Below are 22,949 nucleotides of genomic sequence, written 5' to 3' on the forward strand. Positions count from 1 at the left end.
TCGCGTTTTGAGCTCTCCCTCGTCTACCGAATCTGTCGTGAGCCGAAAAAAACGCGCAGACAGAACGGGAAAATAACGTGAAGACTCTTTAGTAAAGTGCGCAATAGCTATTGCAAGAACAGCAGAAATAATGCATACAGTTACCTAAATAGTGTTCACAAAATTACAAGAAGTAACTGCTCTGAGGTTTCCCTTTGCAGCAGATACGAGTGCTAGAACAGTTCTGCTAAGCCAAACCTTTAGTTGAGCTTAATGAGATTTGCATTATGCTTGGCAGACAGAAAAGCAGCAAAACCCAATTTACTGCAGCCGACTCTAAACAAGATAAATAAAAATGTAGCTACAAGAACTTACAACCACTTTGTCCCTTCATAGAATACATGCTAGGGAATACAGATATTTTTCTGCAGTAACACCTGCTCTGCTGAAAGCTTTAAGGCTGGTCATTCAGAATAAACTTTGAGACTACATACTTTGCCAGCACTCAGAAAACACCATCAACCACACAATGAGAAAATGCTGTATTCAAGTGACAGTGCAGATCCGTTCTGCAAGTTAGTGCCAGTTTCAGAAGTAGCACCAATCCCAGAGAGGTGCCCAGAGCTAAATGAAACAAATCTCTGGAAATGGCATTGAGGAAGCAGACAGACCATCTCTGAACATGAACTCTCTGAAAAAAGACAGAAAATGCAATTGACACAACCTACAGCCAAAATCCTTACAGTGTCATCCAACATGAAGAGAACCAATCTATAGTAATTCTCCTATCCAAGATAAAGCAATCAGCTTTTGGGGTGGAAGTCAATGCCCAGCTTGATTCAGCATGCAGGTGCAGTGTGCCAGCATTACCTACCAGTTCATCTGCATTCCAAGGAATAAAGCTTCACATATTCTACAAAAACAAACAAACAAACAAAACAACCTCACAGAAAGGAAGAGTTTTCTCTCCAGCTGTGTGCCATGGCAATGTGTTTGTTACCAGCTTTTCTTTGAGGAAAAAAATCTTCTGCTGGACTAAAAAAAAGTTTTTTCCTTACAGTTTCTGGCTCTATGGCCATCACATGGTATTTGCTGTTCATACAAAACTGGGGATGGTTTGTTCTACTGCCTTCCAGTCACAGAAGTAACAAAGAGGACAAAGATAGAACTGCAGAAGCAGTTCGAGAATTGCAGAGAGAGAGGAAGTTTTAGTACCATACTGTATTGCAAGATCACGTTATTCTTCTTGTTGTTCTGCAACACCATCAGTGAGCCAGCAGAGCTGGAAGCACTGTTTAAGTTTCCAGCAAAAAACACTGGAATCCAGGGAACCAACTCCAGGATGTTACTTAGAGCACAGATTTATTTCTAAATTCAGTTTCATAAATTCAACCTATTTTTTTATTTCCTTAATGTTTGTAAAAGTCACTTTAAAAGGTCAGCAACTAATGATTCAATTCTATGCCTCACTGGCCTTTTCACCTCAAAGCGCTCTTCAGATGCTTAACTTTTAGTAGGAGGTAGTGCACACAGTGTCCTGTCAACACCCTCCTCCTCCTCCACTCTCTCACTATCCTCATCAACCAGCTCCATGCCCCAACCCCTCCAAGGCTGCCTTCCTTATGAGCATTCTGTTGCCTCCAGATGCCAAAGACACAAGGACGCAACTCTTGTGCAGTCACCCTGCACTCCCTGTGCAGTAGATGTTCTCCCTTTGCTTCAGTGGATGTTTTTACCAAAGGGCAGCTAAAGGTGAGGCCACTTGCAAAGTTCCACTTTGTGTTGTGTCCCAATTCTGATGTCTTACTGTAAGCACAGGCGACAACACTTGAACAATACAAACTCCAACCTGGGCATCTGATGCTCTGTGATCAGTGATGGAAAACTTTCCTAGACACTTCTCATGGAAAAAGATACCAATTCCCACTATTCAGTAATGAGAAAACCTCTTGTTTTATTAGCAATATGCAAGGCAAGCATGCCTAAAATTTTCTGGGCAATTAACACAACTAATTGTGAAGGAAAAACAGGCTTTAGGAAACAAGACAATGAAGGGGGACAATGAAGAGTCTTACAGAACTGCATCTCCACAACCTATGGCTGACCAGAAAAGCAGAAAAATCTGTATCTGACAAAGTAATGGGAAAATCCATTGTTACTCTGAGACTACTGTTTCATTGGCAATGCAATATATCAATGGATAGATACGGTCTGCTTATGTAATTAAAATTACTAATGCTTCTAATCAGTTCACTGATTCACCTCCTTTTTCTGTTTGTTTTTTTTTCCCCCCTGCAAGACAGAACTGCAGGGGTTGGAAGAGACCTCAAGAGACCACTGAGTCCAACCCCCTGCTAAAGCAGATTCCCTACAAGAGATCACACAGGTTGGCATCCAGATGGGTTTTGGATATCTCCAAATAAGGAGAATCTGCAGTCCCTCTGGGCAGCCTGCTCCAACAATGTTCCCTTACTAACAGGATGGAAATACAAGTCTAGCAGAGGTCCTATTAACACAGCAAAGAGCAGACTTAAGAACAGAACATAGCCACTCTTTTTTTGCTCCTACGTATTTGCACATCAGTGGATAATTTTGCTCAGTATTTAAGTATTTTAGAAGCAGAAAAATATAAATTCATATTTATACTATATATATATATGAATATGTAGGAACAGAACACGTCCATGATCTAAGAACAAACAAGTCATTTCAAAAGCCAATTGTATTCTAATAATTCTCTTTCTGTCCACAGAGCTGAAATATTGGGGCATGTTAAGTGGAGCAGGAGCCTTCTAAACAGAACAGGTACACATTTTTCTCCAAAAACTTCCCATTAAAATGAGAGAAAAATCCTCTCCACTGAAGCCCCTGTATACTCGACAATTGATTTTTAGAAACAGATTTTTATTCCTCCCTCTTACTCCCTCAATTGCTTGAAGAGTGCACAGAGGACCTTGAAATGGATTATTTGGGCTTGTTATTGCACAACATTCAAAATAAAGAGCAATTAGAATTATAGACTCAGAAGATGAAAAGGAATCAGCATGATCAGTTTGACCTCCTGGCAATTTTATATAATTTGATGTGTTGTCTTCAAAACATTTAATAGTCATGATGCAGTAGCTGCAACTGTAACTGCTGCTCATAAAACAAAACACAAGTTTCTCCACTTATGGAAGTTGCTATTTTGTGCATCTATCAGTCATTTCTTCATCACATCCATCTGTTTTCTCTTCTCTCTGCTGAGGTTATGCAGAGCATTTCAGGGACTTCCTTTTGTCACATGTGCACACTGCATCTCGGCCAGCTGAGTCACAGGCAGCAGCTGAAGGCTCTTTGTGATGCTTCCACATGAACAACATGAAAATCAGATTGTGATAATGGAAGACACCACGAAGACCAAACTGAATCACACTTTTCAATTTGATATTAATGTCTGGATCTTACTCCCTTCTGACATTAACCAGCACTTAGACTTTTGTTTCAGTGAAAGCAAGATAAGACATTAAATCTTTAATGCATTTAAAACTAATTTTCATCTGTTCACTCATACGACACAAGAAAATAAGAAAAATGAAATCACTTTGTTTGCTTACAGTGCTTTTGTTATATGAGAGAGTCAGATTCAGTTCAAAATCTTTGCCAGGCTCAAAAATATATTTGACAGCTTGTAGTTCTACTGTCAATGGCAATACCCATTGGAGTGCCTATCTCTTTAATGATCAAACGCTAACCTTCTTGGTGAATAGCATTCCTATCAGGCTACTTTATGTTGCTGGGCTTGCTGTCAGTTCACAGTAGCTGAAAAAGTAGATGATGTCAGTCAGTTTGCACTCTCCTTTACTTGTTTCCAATGAAAACTCAGAAATAGCTTGGTTCCAAATGAATTCTACAAGCAACAAAGAACCTTATCACAACAGTCTGGCTGTTATTAGGCCAATCAGCAGCAGTCTGATAGACAAAAAGTGTATCAAGAGCCTTTCTTTTAATTAATGAATATAGCAACCTGCTTCATCTGACAACAGGATTTTAAAAGCAGCTTTGGCTGCAAGTTACAATACTCGCAGTACCATTAAATGCAGAGATTTACATGCACAAAATCTTGTAAGACACAGAGGCCAACTCAAATAAAATCTCAGTAAATAGGCTAACCAGTAAGCGCACACATCAGACAGGAAATCACTACAGGAAGAAACACATAAGGAGGAAATTAATAGGCACAATGAAAACTCCATCTGCCTGGTTGTATCCAACTCAGGTCTCCATAGCAGTGAGATGCTATGCACTAGTATGAGCGCTTTGGAAGCTACAAGAGATGAAACAACCTAAAAGACAAATGTGTGCCAGTGCTAACACGGACAGTGTCCACTCTGTAACCTCATAATATTCTCATTGGTGTAACTTTCAAATAGAACAGTGCTTCATAGCAGCAGAACATGAGACAGTAGCACTGAGGATGTTACCATGACTGCTCTGAGACATAACCACAGACAAGTCGACATGATGTTTCACAAGCTGCTGAGAGGATGAAGCCCATTTGACATGACTGCGGGGTGATTTTAAAATTTTCCTGCAGGCACTGAGAGTTTACTTTTTTTTTTTTTTTTTTTTTTTTGCATGCCTTTGTTGATATCAAATGAAAATGAACATAGGAATGGGACAGATGAAGGCTCTGTATAGCCTGCTGTTCTGCCTCCCACTGATTCAAAAAGCTAACACTTTTTGCATGCACAGCCGAGAACAAGGCCAAAATAAATAATTCCCTTAATGCTCCCTCAGCATCCAACACCTGAGCCACAGGTGGGCTTTATGTATTTGGAAAACTCTGACAACTTTTCCTTTCATAGGTCTCCCCTTGAACCCTCAGTAACTTTTGGCATCAACGTTCTGGCCCTCAAGCAAACCATGCCCCTAGCTGAGCTGCACCTCACATGCAAGATCATTACCCACAGCCCACTCTACAAACTTCTCACCCACCTTCTGCTGGAAAAGAGCAGCAATCAATCAATCCCCAGTCACTTTTTCCATGACATTTTTCATTTTACAGTCGTCTGCCACATCTCTTCTGTTATTAAGGTTGTAATACCAACCTCTGCTATATGCTAGTGTTGTTTTGACAAGGAACAGGACCTACCCTATCATCCACTAACAGCCTACAGTGTTTTCAACATGAACCAGAAATAGAATATCTGCTGTTTTAAGATGTCCTTATCTTTATATAGGCTAAATGAGACATCTAATCAGAACATCCCAGCATGTGGCACATTAAAAAATAGTTATTTCCCATCATCCCTGCTGAATTCCATCCCAGCAATTTTTCACATTTAATTAATAAGCTATTACTGATAGTGATTTTGATGACCTACAGGTTTTTTTTTTAATTGAAGGTCTAAGTAATGAAGAGGCAAATATTGAAAAAAGTAATTTTTATTAGAGGATTCAAGTATGTAACTTTGTGCTTACTCAACTGACAGTTTAACATAACAGTCAGGAAAAACACTAATTATAGTTTTGTTGCACAATGTTGTGACTAGGGCCAGATAACTGGGGAATAAAATAAATGAGTCTAAGCTCCCATTTGGCACTTCTCTCCCAGAACTCAGGAGCAGAAGCACAACATTTTCCAGTGCCACATGCTGGGAGATGGATTTAAAAGGTGTGCAGTTTCCCAAGACCCAGGGAAATATGGTATAAACACTTAGGGGCTGACTTCATATTAGAATTAAATTATAACAAAATAAAATACAACCCAAGAATTTGGCAGGGACAAGAAATCCAAACGTGAAGAAAAGCAGCTCTGAATTGTTTGTGATCTTTTGTAAACATGTCTTTGTAAACACATATGGTGTCTACTTATGCGTATACATCAGACCTTAAAACGGTTGCTGCTTGGCAGTGCAAATATTACTAAACTCCACAGCACAACGAGCTCGTTGCTAAGACCCAACTCAACCACGTTTTGCAATAGATGCTCACTAACGATGGAGCGCTGGTGACCTCTAGTGCTACACATGTTGTGATGCGTGAACAAACAATGGCTCATTAGTACGAGTCAGAGGTGCAACTCATTTACTTATCTAAAATCTAATGATAATTGGCATAACAGAAGCGTGAAGGTGTAGAAACAGTACAACAAATCCATTAGGGTAAAAAGCACAACTTCCAGTTTGTAGATGGATAATCCATGTAGTGCCTGGAAGTGTGCTGACACCACATTGCTTAATATGGTTTCCAAAAAAAGTTTCTTAAATCAGCTAAGCAAACACTGTTTTGATAGATACAGATAATACCTGCTTCCCTTCTTGGATCTGCATAAGATCATTAAAAATGTTTGTTCCTCGAACTACTAGCAATTAAATAATGCAATTAATTTGAAATATTTTTGTCTGTGTACTGAATTGTAGCTCTCCTAGACTACTTTACATTCAGGGCTGAACCAGAAAGCCTCAGTCTCCAAAAGATCTTTAATGAAGGATGAACAGTGGTTATGTAAGCTGGGTACCACTACCTGCCTATAGCTAGTGTCTGATATTTACCTGCTTATTATAGCTTTTATAATTATACCCATATTATAATGATTCCACAGATTATTTATTGGCTTTATTGGCTCCCTTTAAGCTATTTATGAATGGGAGATTAAAATAAGTGTAGCAAAGCAAAAGATACAGAGAGCCAAGTTTAAACCTTCTGTGTAAGTGTACCTTTTAAAATGTATGATCTAATTTGCTAAAATTTTCCACTACCATAAGACAGAAGAGCATACACACATCAAGAGGAAAAGAGGAAAAGCCCCTAAAACACAGAAACTTGCATGATTTAACATGTTCCATAAAAATCATTTGGAAGTTAATCAGTTCCTCTCACACTTAGTGGTTTCTTGTTGTTCGTAAGGGCATGCAGTGCAGACATACATAACCTCCTCCTGCTCTAGCCTTACCTACATTGGAGATACGAGCTGTAAACAGATGGGAAGCTTTGTAGGTAGTCTTCAAGTTATGACTTTTGCATTTCTATTTAAAATATTTTTATGGTTTATCCTTAGCAAAGGTCCAGAGTGTTAACCATCATTGAAGGCCTCCTCCTCTCCAAAAAATCACTTCAATCAATTGAAATAACTGCAAATCATTTGCCCCATTTCAGTTATTGAGGTGTATTCAGTTTTGCTAATTTTTCCAGGCCTCACAACCCTTATTTTTGTGTAGCAAACTCTGGAATAAGCAGGGGGTAGAAATATTCATGATGTGTAAAACACATACACTTTCCAAGCATATGTACAAGCATATTTACTTCCTCCTTAAGGAAAGGAAACACTGCACATAGTTCAACTCATTCTTAAGTTTTTGCCTTCCCCCCCCTTCCAGATCCCTCACTCCTACCACAGATGGGAGAACATATGGTAGGAAGCCGTTAGAGTACACTGGAAACAGCTTCCACATTATAGTAGATTTCATATTGAAACCACAGAGTCAGTAAATAGGAGGAAGCAAATGAAGATATCTGGAGTATTCTAACCTTCACGCTATAAACATCGGTTTTCCTTGCAGTTGAAGCTGCTGGAGAAGGAAATGGAATGAGGGAAATTACACTAACCCAAGAACAAAAGAAAAGCACCTTTGAAAGTAAGTCCTATTAACAAGAATTAAAATCGCATAGAAAATTGAGAAGCTGAGGCATTAGAATTTACAGTTGAAAAGATAAAAGAGAGAATAAGATGGTTTAGGAGATAATAAAATCCAGCTTCTTGTTAACATCTTGATCCTAAATAAGGTTTATAAGGACTACCTTATGATGTTCTAAATTCCACCTGAAGGGAGTTGCTGACATTCAGTCTGGAGACACTGCTGTTCTAATTAGCAGTCCCCAATGCCCAGAAGTGGCACAAGTTTGCTGGTTGTTACATTCCTTTTGTGAATAAAAGCTGCATACCAACTCCAACAGCCTACAAAAAGCCCATATGGAGGAAGAGAAATGTTGGTTTTCTCTTTCAGTTTCTACCAGAACAATGAAGTGTAAATATTTAAGTCCACTGAACTGAATTGATACTGCACTCTAGTGTATCATAGGAAGAACAGTACTATCATGGAGCCTGGCTGATAGGAAGCAAGCAAATGAAGTAGTTAAACTAATTTTCCTGTGGAAGCAGATAATATAAATCAATGTATTGTCAACTTAGTTGGGGAAAAAGAAAAAAAGATGAGTTAGCCTGACCTTCTGCCCCTCCAAAATAACTAGATTTCATTATACCCCCGAGATAAAATAAGGGATATCTATCCAAAAGAAAACCTTCCATGTACATCAACAAAAATCTCCAAGTTACCAAACATCATCTGAAAACACGTTTGGAAGAAAACATATGATAATGCAAATGACTGATAAAACAATGACTTTCTCCACCATGCTGAACAATGTTAATTCTGCTGTATATTTGCAGCTGCAAATTCCCTTTCTCCACATAGCTTGTATTTTCATTATTTGAGTGGCCACTCAGTGTTATCCACGCAGTTACACGCAGCTTTGAGAACTACAGCATTTTCTGTAGTGTTAGCTATAAAAAAAAGGCACATACTTATTTTCTCATATCACTGAAAGAAATGAGTACCTTAATCACCAAAGCTTGAGCAAGTTTTTATTCTGCAATATAAAGATGTAGCTTTCCAAAATATCAGCCTATCCATACCCTACCCTGATTCAACCTGCATTAAACCAATCAGATGCCCAGAATCAAGTTCAATACAGTAATTAAACATAGACTAAAATTCCTGTGGCATTATTCCAAATACCATTTTAGGCTCTCCATATAAGTGGAGTGCTACACTGAACACTCATCTTTTAAGTTGCCTTTGTTCCATCAAGGTCAACCATTACTGATGGTAGCTTCTTGAAGATAAATTCATTTACATTTTCTGATACATCCAGAATTGCATGTCTTGTACATAACACTCTTGGCTTTGATGCCTCAAAAGTAATTCCTCTCCAGATAATACTGCCCTGTCGAGATTCCTAAGGCTTTACTTGTAACCTATGGCTCTCTCAGAGTTTTAAATTATCAATTTTTAATAGAATCTAGATTTCTTTTTCAGGAAGAAATTCAATCTACCAGGTAAGGAAATTAATTCCATGCAAGTGCCCATATTGCAGTAATGTGAATGCAAAAATAAACTCCTCTGGAAATACAGCAGTCTGAGTTCTTAACTATCTGCTCACAGCATACTGAGAGCAAACACAGCTCAGAGAGCACCTTAGTGCCTAAGGCCATTAACAGCAAGCTTTTCCTGAGGTTAATAAACAGAAGCAAACATCTTCTATAGCATGAATGTTTCCAGAAATACCCCAGCCATGATCAGTACTTGATCTGTATACATTACTGATGCTTTGCATTCAATTTATAGCATTATCCATCTCAATATGGCTTACAAATAAAAAGATGTAAGAAATAAAAATTCTGTTAAGAAAATGGAAATTTTAAACACCATGGGAAATGAAATAACCAAGATGGGTTACGAAACACCTTACCAGAGTTAGGAGCAAAACCTGATTTTTCTTACTTCTATATAGCCTTGAAGTGCTCTTTAAAAATAATTAAGTATTGTAGCATATTTTCATTTTTCTAATTAGCTTTATATATGCACCTAAGCTGTGCAGAAGACAAATTCAATTCCAGAAAGGATTTTACATTTGATTCACTCCATAAAAATCTTTTCTTTTGTTATCAACTTCTGTAATACCAAAATGCTCTATTAAGAAAATGAACCCATTACAAACTTAAGGACAAACATCTATTTTCTGTAGATCCAACTACTCATAATATTCTTTCAAAAGAAAAACAAACAAAAAAAAGACTTAAACTAAATTGACCAAGTCTCTTGAAAGTCTTTAATACTAGCAGAAATGAATAAGGTTCCATTTATGCTTCTCTCACCAGTGTGAATGGTAGTATGATAGTGATGAGCAAGACTAGAGTCAAAGAGAAGAACACAGGGAAAAAGGTACCTGAATGAAAAATATATCCTGGCAGATTCTAACTCTCAATACCTAAAAGATAGATATTAGAGTCATCGCTCATCTGGCTTTTAAAAACATCAGTCCTGTGGTCACCAGTAGACAGAAATCAAGTAGGGATTTAGGAATGCTGATAAACAAATGATACTATATTCACAACAGTGCAAATACACCAAGGAAAAAAAGGCAAAGAAATCCCCCAGCTATTTCAGAAATTTCTGACGCTCACCCAGCACCACCTCTGAAAAACTGACCCTCCCAAAGTCCTGACTGTTACTCAGTGCACTAATTAGTTACAGCTGCTCAGAGTTCATCGACTGTAGTTAATCAGGTGCAGATGAGCCTAGTTAAACTGTGAATGTAAAATGGGTACAGCTGCATCAAACAACAAACAGCAGTTTGCCAGGTGATTGCTAGCATTCAGATTGTTTCAGAAACACAATAAGTAAACCTAAAATCCCAAGGCAAGGGTTTTCTGTGCTTATTTTGAGATTATACCTAAGTTCTCCCTTATCCAAACTGTGCTTACTGAGCTACACTAGACCACAATAAAATAGGAGATTACCTTCAGGAAATGAGAGTATAATCATTTCTGTGAAACTCTCCAAGACGAGGAGACTTTCACAGGTTAATTTTACATTCAGTGCTCACCAGTAATCAGGTATGCAAGTATATGAACTCCCCATTCTGTGACACACCCCAGTCACTACAGTTTAGCTCCTTTTTATTTCTCCTTCTTCCAGGCTCATGCATTTTCCATTCTTGAATGTACTATGGCTTAGTTCCAAAAAGAAAAGTAGACTGGAATTGGAGATAGCAGTGTCAACCCCTTAAACCTAGGAGAAATAAAGCTTTTATGGAATCTCGTCCATAGGACTTGTCTGGAAACCCAGGAAACTTGCTTTTCCTTTCCTTAGTCTTAGACTTCAGCCATAAGATTAACTGTGGACTTCAAATTTGTGAGACACTCAGTCTCTAACACACAGCTGAGCTTCTTGCTTACTGGTATCAGCTTAGCTTTCTTTCCTAAGAGATGTATAAGCTTTGGATATGCTCTTAGCATTTGTTTAATCCTTCAGTAGTTATTCTGTAGCACACCAGACTTCTAAAGTCTCATTTAAGGTCAAGAATTTGACCTCTCTGCTTCTGTAATGAACATCAGCTCATACAGGCGGTTACATGTAGGTAAAAAAAAAAACCCCTTTCTTTGTATAATTGATCATGAGCAGGAGTGAGAGCATTCTGGCACTGATTTCCTAAACTGCAATTTTAAAAATATAAAGTCTTGCCTAATTTCAAGTTGTTTTAAACGCAGAAGCTTACACTAACATTAGTCAGACTAGTGTCATCATCATACACTGAGCAATGCGTGTTTAGGTGATTTAATCAAGCAATATCATTCCAGACACAGAACGATATAAATTGCATCAATTATATCTGAAATGATGTTCTATAGGAATGAACACTTTTTCCCTGCTTTCTGTCTTGCTGAGAATCTTGTAGCTGTGTAGTCCAAGGAAAACAAAATTTTGCTTATTGGGCTATTTATATAATAGAACATCTATTCTGTCACTGCCTTCTTTTCCCCCTTCACTTTTTTAGAGTTAAAGAATCCTTTCCCAATATCTCTTTCACATACAAAAATAGAGCCCTTTTCCTGGAACATCGCCAATTTTTAATAGCCACATTTAATCTTTGTTTAATAAGCAGTAATCCAGAAAAAAAAAAAAAATCACAAGTACTTGTCAGAAAACACAGCAAGATCTTGATGTGTCATTAGGGATTTATGTTGCTGGAACACATTGTCAGTAATAAAGTAAAATAACAACAATTGTCATTACATTAGGGAGCTTGCAAGGTAAGCTAAATCCTTTAGCAATTTATATTTATGCATTTAAGAGCAGCTGATTTCACTTCCATTTACTAATCCTACTCTCTCTTCACAAGGTTAGTACAACATCTTCAATACAGAATGTGGCAGAGCAAGTTCAGTAAAAAAAAAAAAAGCCAAAAACTGTGGTAATAAGAAAATCTGGGCTACGCTGCTTTTCAAGCAAGATACACGGGAAGAACTACTGCAGACTACACAACTAGCAGAAATTCAGCATGCAACAGCCAAGAGAATTCTTAAGAATAAACAGGACCTGTGTGGTTGTTCTGAGTTGCACATAGCTATCTGCTACCAGGAGGAATATAATTCATCAAGATGAAAACAAACATCCATTTTAAACTTGCTTGGCAACAAGGATGTTCTTATTTGCATAATGATGGTTATTTGAATACGATGAGAATTTGCCTGAGCGAGTCTCAAGCTTGAACACATTCAGATGTGATACAGTCTGTACAATTTTCTCAAGGATTGCAATTTAATACTATTTATCTAATGAAAGAAAAATAAATATTGGCTGTAACATCCCATTATGCTTGAGAGCTGGTTTTAAATTACACTTAAATAAAGTAACTGACTGTGGGATGTTTGCATTTCCTCAGGGAACGGTAACTTCTCGAAATGGTGAATAATATCATCCGTTTCCAAGTAGCCTCTATCTCAATAACAGGACTGCTAGATAATTCTGTAAGTGGAGCCTATTGCATTTTCAACATTGAATATCTGCAATAACAATGAACCAAATGGCATTTCACATAAAACAGTATCAAAGAGCCCTAAAGACAACTTGACAAAAAGACAAAGTATTTAGAGACTGAACCATTGGCAATGTTTGTACTAGAAATTACACAAATAACAGAGGGACACTGCATTGGCTGTTGGAAGCATGCAGTAAGGGTAGATGCAGATGTGACCTTTACTACACACTACATTCCTGTTAAGCCAGGTGAGGGCATTTTTTGGACTAGGACCATTTGTCCAGATGACTCAAAGAGATAGATGAGGTCTTTTCAGGTTTATGTATATTCCTACATAGTGGTGAAAAAAGTTCTGTCCATATAAAGCCAAACAACTACAACTACAAAAGCTACAAATACCTTAACTCTTATCTGAAATTGATCCAGATATTGTGACAGCATCTATTAGAAAGGACAAACTCAAGTCTTACTTCTGAACACACCTAAAATCTTGGTGAGGTGTGATATGTCAGACTAAAACCATTAAGGGTAAAATGAAGAAAAAAAATCAGGCTAGAGAGAAATAAAACAATTTCAGGATTTTCAAAAGCACATAGCAATGGGAAGCGTGGGCACCAATAAGCTGGTATGCAATGCGTAGTCACTTTGCAATAGAGGCACCTACAGGTAAGTTTACCAAATCAAGCCAACATCAAGTCCTTGGTAATTTAAGATGTCAAAGTGTTTTTATCAAAGATGCAATTTTCTGATTGTGGTCATACTTTTGTCCTGCCAAACTTTAAGCAGCAGAAGAGTGAGTTCTGTGCTACAGATGCTGTGGATAATTAACTAGCAAATCCATCCATGTGAGAGAGATTATTTTATTTGTGCCTTCAAAGGAATAGGAATAAAATACGTCTAAGCTTAGTTCAAAGCTGATTCTGCTATTATTAATATCTGCAGGCTTCTTTGCTGCTAAGGTTAACCTAAATTGACTTAATTGTTCTAATTATGTCTTGAACAAGACTGTAAAGAAAGCTTTGTTCTTGCAAAACAAAGTCTCCTTGAGAAACAATTGAATTACCTGAAACTATAATCTCGAGAAGCTAATAATACACCTCTAAAAGAGAGGATTCAAACTGGTATTTTTATTGTAATTCTAATAGTGTCACTTATGAAGTTACTAAGACAAATTCATTAAGTAGTTTTTTTTTTTTTTAATTCTCTTTGATGCGTTGATATTTTTCATTATGTGCTTCATGGATTTTTGTCCTAGTCCACCACATCACAGGCCTCCGATTCAAATCCCAGAAGCATTCATGGAAAGCCTCCATGCATTTCAAAATGGCTGTCATCCTGCTACATGTAAATGTCTCCATAGTAAGTCATCTCAAAAAATGCTGGCTATCGTTTTAAACTTATTGTCAGTAGTTCTGGCTTCTTCCCTTAAAGCTAAGAATCTCTCTTATTTTTGTGTTAACTTAATTCATTAAGATCTACAAGCAGGCCATTAATAAATACAATTATAAACCCTGTTCACATTTCAGAGAATTAATTTGCAAAATGTAACATCTAATCTGAAGAATAGTTTGACATCATAGGAATTTACTTAATCAACTCCAGCACATTTGAAAATGAAAACAATTCTTAATACCTTGTGCTTAATGTTTTTTAACCTTTTTGCATAAGATGAGCCCATTGGCTTTCTCCACTACAGTGTGCAGAGTTCACAGCTCTGTTGGCAATTAAATTTTAAGACGACGTTTTGATCTGTTTCTACAGTTCAGTAGTGCTGTTATTAGGGCCATTATCCTTGCAGTTACCTCTGGAAGAGTTGAAGGAAACAGAATTTCACTCATGCTTGATAAATTATCTCATTAAGAGAAGAAAGGAGGAAACAAAGAAGAATCTTTCCTCTCACAGCAGTGCACCAAACAAGCTGCCTTGCTCAGAAGAGAAGCCTGAACATAAGCACTGGGAACATTTGAAACCACAGTTCTAGTTAACATGATAAAATAGAAGTGACTGTAACAGTAAAGTAAAGTAGGTTAGCACTGTTTGAAATATAATTTAAGAGGACAGCCTTACCTGTCTGGAAATTAGCTTGTGAGTTGAACTGTTTGTTTATTTCAGTCACACATGAACGAGCTGTTTGCTCTTACACAAACATCAGTTCCAGTTTGCACTGCGACCTATCTGAAAGATGAAGATTTAATGTTTTGCACTATGGTTTTGGTGGACCATGTGCAACATTGCCCATCCCTTGCTAACTACTAACATCCCATTTTGCACACCCTAAGCTTACAGTGAAAATATTTGAGACTTTTTTTGGATATAAGCTTCCAAACTCAGTGGAGTCTGCTAGCCTCCAAATATGAAAGTATTCAGATGGCCATGATTATCTCAGCACTTAAATATACTTTACAAACTCCTGAATGTCTCTTTTATTTTTTAAATATCCTTAAGTAAGATGAGCTAAGTCACTTTTACTGCCCTTCACTTTGAAAATATCAACTCCAAATTAAATTTTAGAAAGCATTACAAGCACCTGAACACAAGACAGCTGCCTTGGGAACAGTAAGTGGTACAGAGAACTTCAAAGGAAACAGGAAATCATTGTTAAATGGAGCATTTATACCAGCACTATTAAGTGGTCAAAATACAGGCAGTGGCATTACTTGAGCTTCAGATAGCTGTATTCAGGAGTTCATTGCTGTTCCAGAGCTTTTTGCTGCTGAATTTGAAAAGAGCTTGGCTTTGTCTCAGCTAGGAACAGGTTGGCTCTGTTATATGTCTGACCATCCACTGACCTCAATGGAGCTATAACTGAGCATCTGGCCATCTGTCTGCTCAAGGATGCAATCTGCAGCTGCTCAGGTAGTCAGCTACATATTGATTTGAACAGTCATTTCTTCTGGCCATTCAGCATTTTTTATTTTCAGATACGCTCAAACGTTCCTTCAAACTGAAGTCTATGCATAGTTTTGCCTTGTTTTTATGCAGACTTAGGAATGACAGCACTCATTTTTTGCTTAGAACCATACCTGAGATACTATCTTTAATTTTCAGTTTGAATCTTCCAGTCCAGGCATCCTGTTAATTTTTCTCCCCCCTCAATGTATCAAGAAGTTATCACAGGAACAAGTAGAGGGAATAAGGGAATAAACTGTGTGACAGTTACTGGAGAGTGAAGGTATCAGGTAGAGGTAGTTAGATTTTTTAATGAGTATGTAGTTGATCCAAGTCATGGTTTATACCTAGCAAACATAGATTGTATAATAAAAGAAAAATTTCAACAGTTATTTGCCAGTATCACTGTTGACATGGCTTCTAACTTTTTACAGCAACGTAATCATGAACTATCCAGAATTACCATTCCATGTAAGCTAGAGGGAATAAGGGTAGATAAATGAATCTGAATTGCATTTGTCTTTGCAGCCACTGAGGCTAAAATAAATAAATAAAATCACACATCCTACTGCATACAGGAAGGTGACTTGGTCATCTGTATTTTTGTATGGATTGTATACATGCTGTCTTACAAGCTTAGTGGTCATATTTATATTAGTTAGATATTTATATTAGTTTCTAGTATTTGCCAGTGATGTAGTAAATACAGGCATTAAAATGACCTCAAGCACGCTGACGTTTTTCTTCTGACACAAAAGTTAAAACACTTTTGTGTTTTGTGTCAGGCTAAAGTTCAATTTTAGTGACATAAATGCCTCCAGCATTCTTGCTATTTACCCTATACCTTTCCTTATCTGCCTTTTACAATCAGCTCCCCTGACATTTGAATCAAACAGTCAAGTGTTTCAACAGATGCTTCCCCTGCCATGAGATTTTTTTAAAGAGCAAGTTCTTTTCAATTAACTTGGCATGCCTCACAGATTTTCAGCTGTAATTCACTTTCATTTTCCTCATAGGCCTGTAACAAAATGACCGAGATAGATCTTGCTGATTTTGCAGGAGTCTCATCATTTCTTCTACTTATCTATCATTTCTTCTAAGTTAGGTTTTTGTATTACCCTAAATGTAGTAATGCCTAATACAGAACAATGACAACAATGCTTACTTCAGAGAATGAAATCAAATTCTTCAGGTCACTATCTTTAATAACAGTTTATGCTTGCCCAACTTCAGAAATTTCACAGCTGGGGGAAAAGAGCAACAAATGAGCCTCCTATCTTTTTCATCTCCTTTCTAAAGAAATGCCTGTTCTTCACTGAGAGCGAAAGTTACAACACATCAAGCGACTTTTGTATGAGATTACCACACTTTTGTGAGTTTTCATACTCACAATAAATAACTTCTAGAAACAAAGATTAAGTCAATAGCAATTTAACTGGAAACAGCTGGAATTCTGGAATAGTATACAGTGTATGTATCACGTTTTTCCTGTAGTGGTAGACAAGTTTGTGAGCGCAGTAGAAAATTGAGTAGTTTTTGAAATGCTTTTATATTCTGGTTTCTATGTATGAAATCCATCTGTCAATTAAAAGAAAGTATTATCATTCTTTCTGAAGAACGTGACATTTATGACTTCATGAGAAAATGCAAATATCACTGAAAATAATTACATTTTTAGTGTGAAATACAAGGACAATTGTATTTTGGTAATGATTATCTGCCATTTTGTGTTATGACCATTCCCTCCCTCCCCCCCCCACAGTGGTATCTGCAAAACTGTGCATGAAGTTTAGGAAAAAGATGGATTTCTCATGCATGGGCTGACTATTACAAATGTATTAAATAGATATTTGCCTGAAACAGTACCAATGCAGGAAAGTATTATGTGTGCTTAGATTAAAAGAATGAGTAATCCCACAGGATAGGATTACCTCTTAGTTCAACCTAAGCACAATCCTAATGGCTTTGTGTAACTTCACAGTTGATGAAGTATGTTCTCTATGGCCTTTATTCTTGTTCTGGCTTTGGAAATCTCTGAAAGGCAGCATTTCTGAGGACAGGAGAATGACTGGGTACCATGGGAGCACTACTACCTTCAATCATTAAGACAGAATTTTCTAGAACAGAATTTGGATATCAAAAGTAGCTGGAGAGCTATTCCCATTACATACACATTTTTCACCAGCAATAGGAAGACAGACCACTGAACTTATGAGATTTTTGTTCCTTGGCTTAAGATTTGCAAAACAAGCACAATCTAAATAATCACTAATAAGGCTAGAAAACTAGAAGAAAATTATATACAGTTTTATCAGGAAAGAAAAAATCTGGTGTTAATTGCTCTGGTTCACATTCCAGTAGTGAAAAATAATAGTTCCTAACTTACACTAGTAGGCAGAACAGGTACAAAACATAGGAGCTGTTATTTTGAGCAGAGCCTTACACAAAGAAAAAGCAATAGGTATTCTTCTGTGCCTTAATTAAACAGCAAAAGCTCTATAATTACACTACAGAGGATGTGCAGTTAATTTGATTCTAATAAAAAGCCTTTGAGTTTCCTGGAATGACTTCAGTTTGAGTAGGTATAGCTTAGAAAAAGCTTATTTTTGTGACCAAAAGCAAGACTCACTATGGAGCCTCTCAAGAAGTGTCCTTAGTGAGAGGATTGTATTGCTATATCTTAAATCAGGGCTGAGTGTAGGGGGAAAGACAGAGTGTTTTGCAAGCAGAGCACAATTTCATAATTCTCATGATAGCCATGAAGTCATTGAGTCACAGCTGTATGATACTGTAGATACACAAATGTTTTAACTGCATGTGGCAGCCTGAATGGCAATTCATACAGTGCTTCAGCTGCGTGTAGTAGCTTGAAAGGCAATTAGTACAGCGTTCACAATATCAAATACACAGACTGGTTGGCTTGGGGTGCAGAGCATATTGGAATGACAGGTTATAATCTTCTATGTACCACAGTCTGATTCAAAGAAACAGAAGGTGACATTTTTAAGCTGGCTACTATTTGGGTATTTATGTAAGTTCATCCAGCTACTAGCAATTATTTGTAATACTTATGAACTCCTACCATTAGTATGAAGATTCTTCAGCTTGCATCCAGAAGAAATGAGTTAGCTCAGACTTAAGCATCCAGTAAGCTCTTCAGACAGCTCTGCACAGAACAGTTGATTTGAATTATAGAGGAAATTACACAAAATGTAGAGTTTTCCGCATTTAAAACCACAGAAGTCAAGCCACATTTCAGACACTTCCATTCCGACTAGATCTGAACACATTATTCTCTGAATTCTACAAATCAGCTAAAGCCAAAATCAGTAAGGGAGAAAGTGCTGCTTTGCTAGCACATCAATCAAGTTTTTGTCAGGCTTTTTCAGAATAATTTTCCTCTTTAACCATTTCTACACATTTTGCCTCACTTGTATTATTTTAAAGGAGAATATAGCATAAGGAAGAATGGAAAACATCTCCGTTCCATTCAACAAAAGTGAGTTGTAATTCACATTTGTGATTAGGTCTGTTCTACCCACTTGCTTGATCTTCTATTTGCCAGTGTTATTTTCACCTCTTTAACACAGAGATAAAAAGTATCATCCCAAATACCTTCAGTGCTTTCACCTGAAGAACCTAAACAGTTCATTGAGCTTAGGACATGGTAAAGAGAAATAATCACTTACAGTTCAGAAAAAAATAGAGATGTAAACAAGAATTAATCAAAATCCAATTACATTTGCTAGCTCATTAGCAGCTAAACATGAGATTTGTCAGAAAATAATGTGATTTCTCTGTTTGAACTAAATGCAAAACTATGGTAAGATTTATAATCCTAACTTTGAGCAATCTTACAGAAAGCCAAGGATAGCAACACAAAGGAAGTATTTGTATTTTATATTCTCATATAATCACTGAAGTTATATCTTGATAAACTCCCTTAGAAAAATTCATAATTTTGACCCATATTTTAAGAAAGAACAAAAAACTGTGTCCTCCTGTGAAGTTTACATTCACAAAATAAAGAAATATACTAAGACTTCAAATTTCATTTCAACCCTACATTCTATGACAAAAGTAATCATGGAAATATTTACTCATGAGTAATCCTGCTGAGTGTACTGCCTAAAATTAACCCAAATATTTTCAGCATAAGAGTTTTGATTAGGACTTAAATGTATATAAACAAAACCAAGATGCAGTTTGCTCATTTCTCAAGCACAAGTCCTTTGCACAGAAACAGGCTTGAGCATTGACTAGAAAATGAAAGGGATGAGAAAAGAAGGTATTCAGTAAATGTAATCTAATGACTGACCCAGGAGATTTTACAAAGCTAATGAGCTGAAATATTTTCAGAAAAATTGACTGAATTCATAGCTGCATATTCAATTATAGATATTTAAGAGCACGTAACAAACACTTAAGAGTTTCAGTGGATTTGAAGCTATTACCTTTAATTACATCTCAGAAGCCTGTTTCCAGCAGAGTAACTTCCTGGAAAAAGAAAAGAGAATGTTTCAAACCCATCACCCAAAACAACAGCATGGTCATCACTCCAGATATCGGGGAGGATTTGTGTTTAGAGGTGTGCACGTGCGTGGAATTACTGCTAAGGAAAACTACCAGCAAAATCATTAATTTTGATCGTTAGAAGTTTGATTTTAAGTATTTAGGGACAAAGAATTTCTCTTCAAGAAGTTATAAACTTTCTCTCCATAATAAGAGGCCTTTCTCAGTCAGCTATTGCACTAAGAAAAACAGAAAGCACATTGAGAGAAAACCTTTTTTCTACACATTTCCATAAGCGATATAAGAAATATCTAGTATCTTCCATAGGAAAAACACAGCATAGATTTGTAGGGAATAGTACAACTGTGGCTGAGCAACAAACATCATCAGTGTTACAGAAAAAGAGGGAAGCATCAGAAGTTCTCTTCCCAGAGGAAGCTCTTCTACCCTCACTGAAGTTTTAGCAGACTAACAACAAAAACTAATGTGAACTGCACATTTGATACCTGAAGTCAGTAGTTACTTCAGCAAAAGTAAGAGAACAGAAAGAATAAAAGGCAGGCAGCAACAAGAAAAATAATAATAATACAGGAACAGTACAGGATACCTCATTAGTAAGGAAAGTAACAAGGGGAGAAGTAAAAAAAACCTCACTAAACTAAGGAAGTGCTTATAACTCCCTCCCTCCCCTCCCTTTAATACCAGTAGGCTGAAACTACTCACAGAATTTCACTGATAGACGAGCAACTACACAGTGCAAAGCATAAGGCAGAGAAAATAACTGCCACCAACCAGACCTTAGACTACCTAAGAAAGGAGCTATCACAACCTGGCAATAAAAAAACATCTTACCCTTTCCAAGGAACAGAAAACTTCTATGGGAAGCAGTGTCCAAGTAAACGTGCTTCCTTTTTCGCTGCCAGCCCTTAAATGAGTTTGGGGGAGGAGCGACTTCTGGTCGCGCAGGTGAATTGCTCACAGCTGTGCTCCCAGGGCTGGCCGTGCTTTCACCAGGTGCACAATCACCGGCTCTGGCCACGATCTAACAGATCCTGTATGCATGTAGTGATGTTGCTTAGAAGATGGGAAAGGTACAAGGCAGAAAATCACTTTTGCCTATTTAAGTTATGCTGATTAAGCTGTTATCATGCTCAAAAGATGCCTAGCATACAGTGAAACAAGGCATGAGTACCTTGTGAGCAACAGCTTCCAAGAGAAGCCCAGCTGGTGAGAGGTGCCGGAGCTTCTGACTGTTTTACCACTGAACACCCAGCATTTGTGCAACTGCACTTTTTCATGCTGCTGCGTATTATTAGCTCGTATTCTCTTATCTCCTGTAGGAAGTAGCAAGGATGGCACAAGCTATTTTTCATGCTTCTGCTGCATGTTGACATATGTGCAGAAAAAGCAAAGACTTTGAATTCTTTTATTCCTCATCAGAAAGGTCGTTTGGACGACCAGCAGCTTGTTGCTCACGGGAAGCTGCATCGGGTCATTCTTCTGCTTCCTTTCCTTCTCTACCGCATTTCAAGAGCTTGCATTCCAAACTTTTTCATTTCTTTCGCACTGAATGCAAACTTTCCAAAATAAACACCTGTTTTCCGAATTTGTCAGATCGCGCTCGAAATCCCTGGCGGCCAAATTTAGCAAAATCCCTCGGGTAGAAGCACCCATCTCTCCCTCTCAGCTTTCCTCCCACCGTTTTCCACGCGAGCACCACCTGAGGAGAGCAGCACGAGCTCGCTGCATACCCGGCGCGCGGCGGCATCCAGCAGCCAATCAGCGCTCGGCAGGTGAAGGAAAGCTTCGGGCGGGAGCGGCGTGCGTTTGCTAACCATGCGCTGCAGGTGAGCGCAGGGCGCTGCAATGCTCTTCACCATCTGTGCTCTTTGCTCCCACCCGTGAGAGCCCTTCTTCTGGTGCGGGATGCTGGACCCTTCATGGGGACCGATTTCATCCATTGTAACGAGTTTCGATGTGTCTGTGCTAGGAGATAGCGGAGCAGGTAAGGCACGATCCCACATGGAAACATTGTTTCCTCTATGTATTTGCTTTGCTGGCGGAGCGGTGATCGCTGTGCGTTACCACGATCTGCACACACAGCTTAAGCCCTGCAAAAGAATAAGCCATCCCAACTTGATTTGCAATCGTGCTGTTTATCATGTGTGATAAGCTGTGATGTTCCTGTTCGATCTTCTTTCCTTGTGTGCACTGATCCAACAAGCGTCCAATCAGCCTCACGTGCTGACCTTCCTTGGCTCTGGAGCTGCAAACCTAATTAATGCCTGTTTCTACTTAGTAAAGCTTTTACAGCTGGTAATTGTAACTAATTAGTGCCCTGCGTGCCAGCAAATTAAGCGTGGTTCTATGTGGTTCACACTTCAAACCTGATCTGAAAAAATAAAAGTTAAAATAAAAGCCACGGTGGTCAGTGGGAAGAAGTTTTGATTTCATGAAGTTATCTTTTGAGGGAACAAACCATGCAGTATGCTTGGAGGGACTCCACGAAGGTTTGCCTCCCTGTGTTAGTGGTTGCAGAGCTGTGTGTGACGAAAACTGTATTAAATTGAGGTAACAAAGCAGCATTACCTTGTCTAGACTCCTAGAATCTGTATTTACATTAAGTGAAAGAGTACCACGAAAGGCTGATGTACTTTGGGAAGGGTTCCCTCATCTCCAGCTATGTTATCATTGGGTGATCCAGCATCCAGAAAGCATCTAAGGAAGTCTTAAGTAATTACTTCTGCCTGCCTTACTATTTGGAACAACACTGCTATCATCAGTGAGTATTTCTCTCTTTTCCTCTAATGTATGGAAATGCCAATAGTACTCTACTCTATAAAAACTCATCAAGTAATTTTGTGTTGCATAAAATAGTTTGTGTTGATGTGGGATGAAGGGTGATTTTTATCGAATTAGAGATTTTTAAGAAACAGGTCTTAAGCTTCAATTTTTGTGAATGAAGCTTTGAATGCTGATTATTG

General features: G+C 37.8%; 1 long non-coding RNA gene across 1 annotated transcript; it reads right to left on the bottom strand.

The window, feature by feature from the left end:
* Positions 1 to 14,675: 14,675 nt before the first annotated feature.
* LOC122177007 lies at positions 14,676 to 20,853 on the bottom strand. Its single transcript, XR_006177900.1, has 4 exons — positions 20,818 to 20,853; positions 19,908 to 19,950; positions 18,536 to 18,619; positions 14,676 to 14,739 (listed from the first exon to the last, which is right to left on the bottom strand). It is a non-coding gene; the product is annotated as an uncharacterized LOC122177007 (long non-coding RNA).
* Between the last annotated feature and the right edge of the window lie 2,096 nt (positions 20,854 to 22,949).

Source organism: Lagopus leucura, unplaced genomic scaffold (genome assembly GCF_019238085.1).
Source record: "Lagopus leucura isolate 7727_CA_CO unplaced genomic scaffold, USGS_WTPT01 Super-Scaffold_806, whole genome shotgun sequence".
Classification (NCBI taxonomy): Eukaryota; Metazoa; Chordata; class Aves; order Galliformes; family Phasianidae; genus Lagopus; species Lagopus leucura.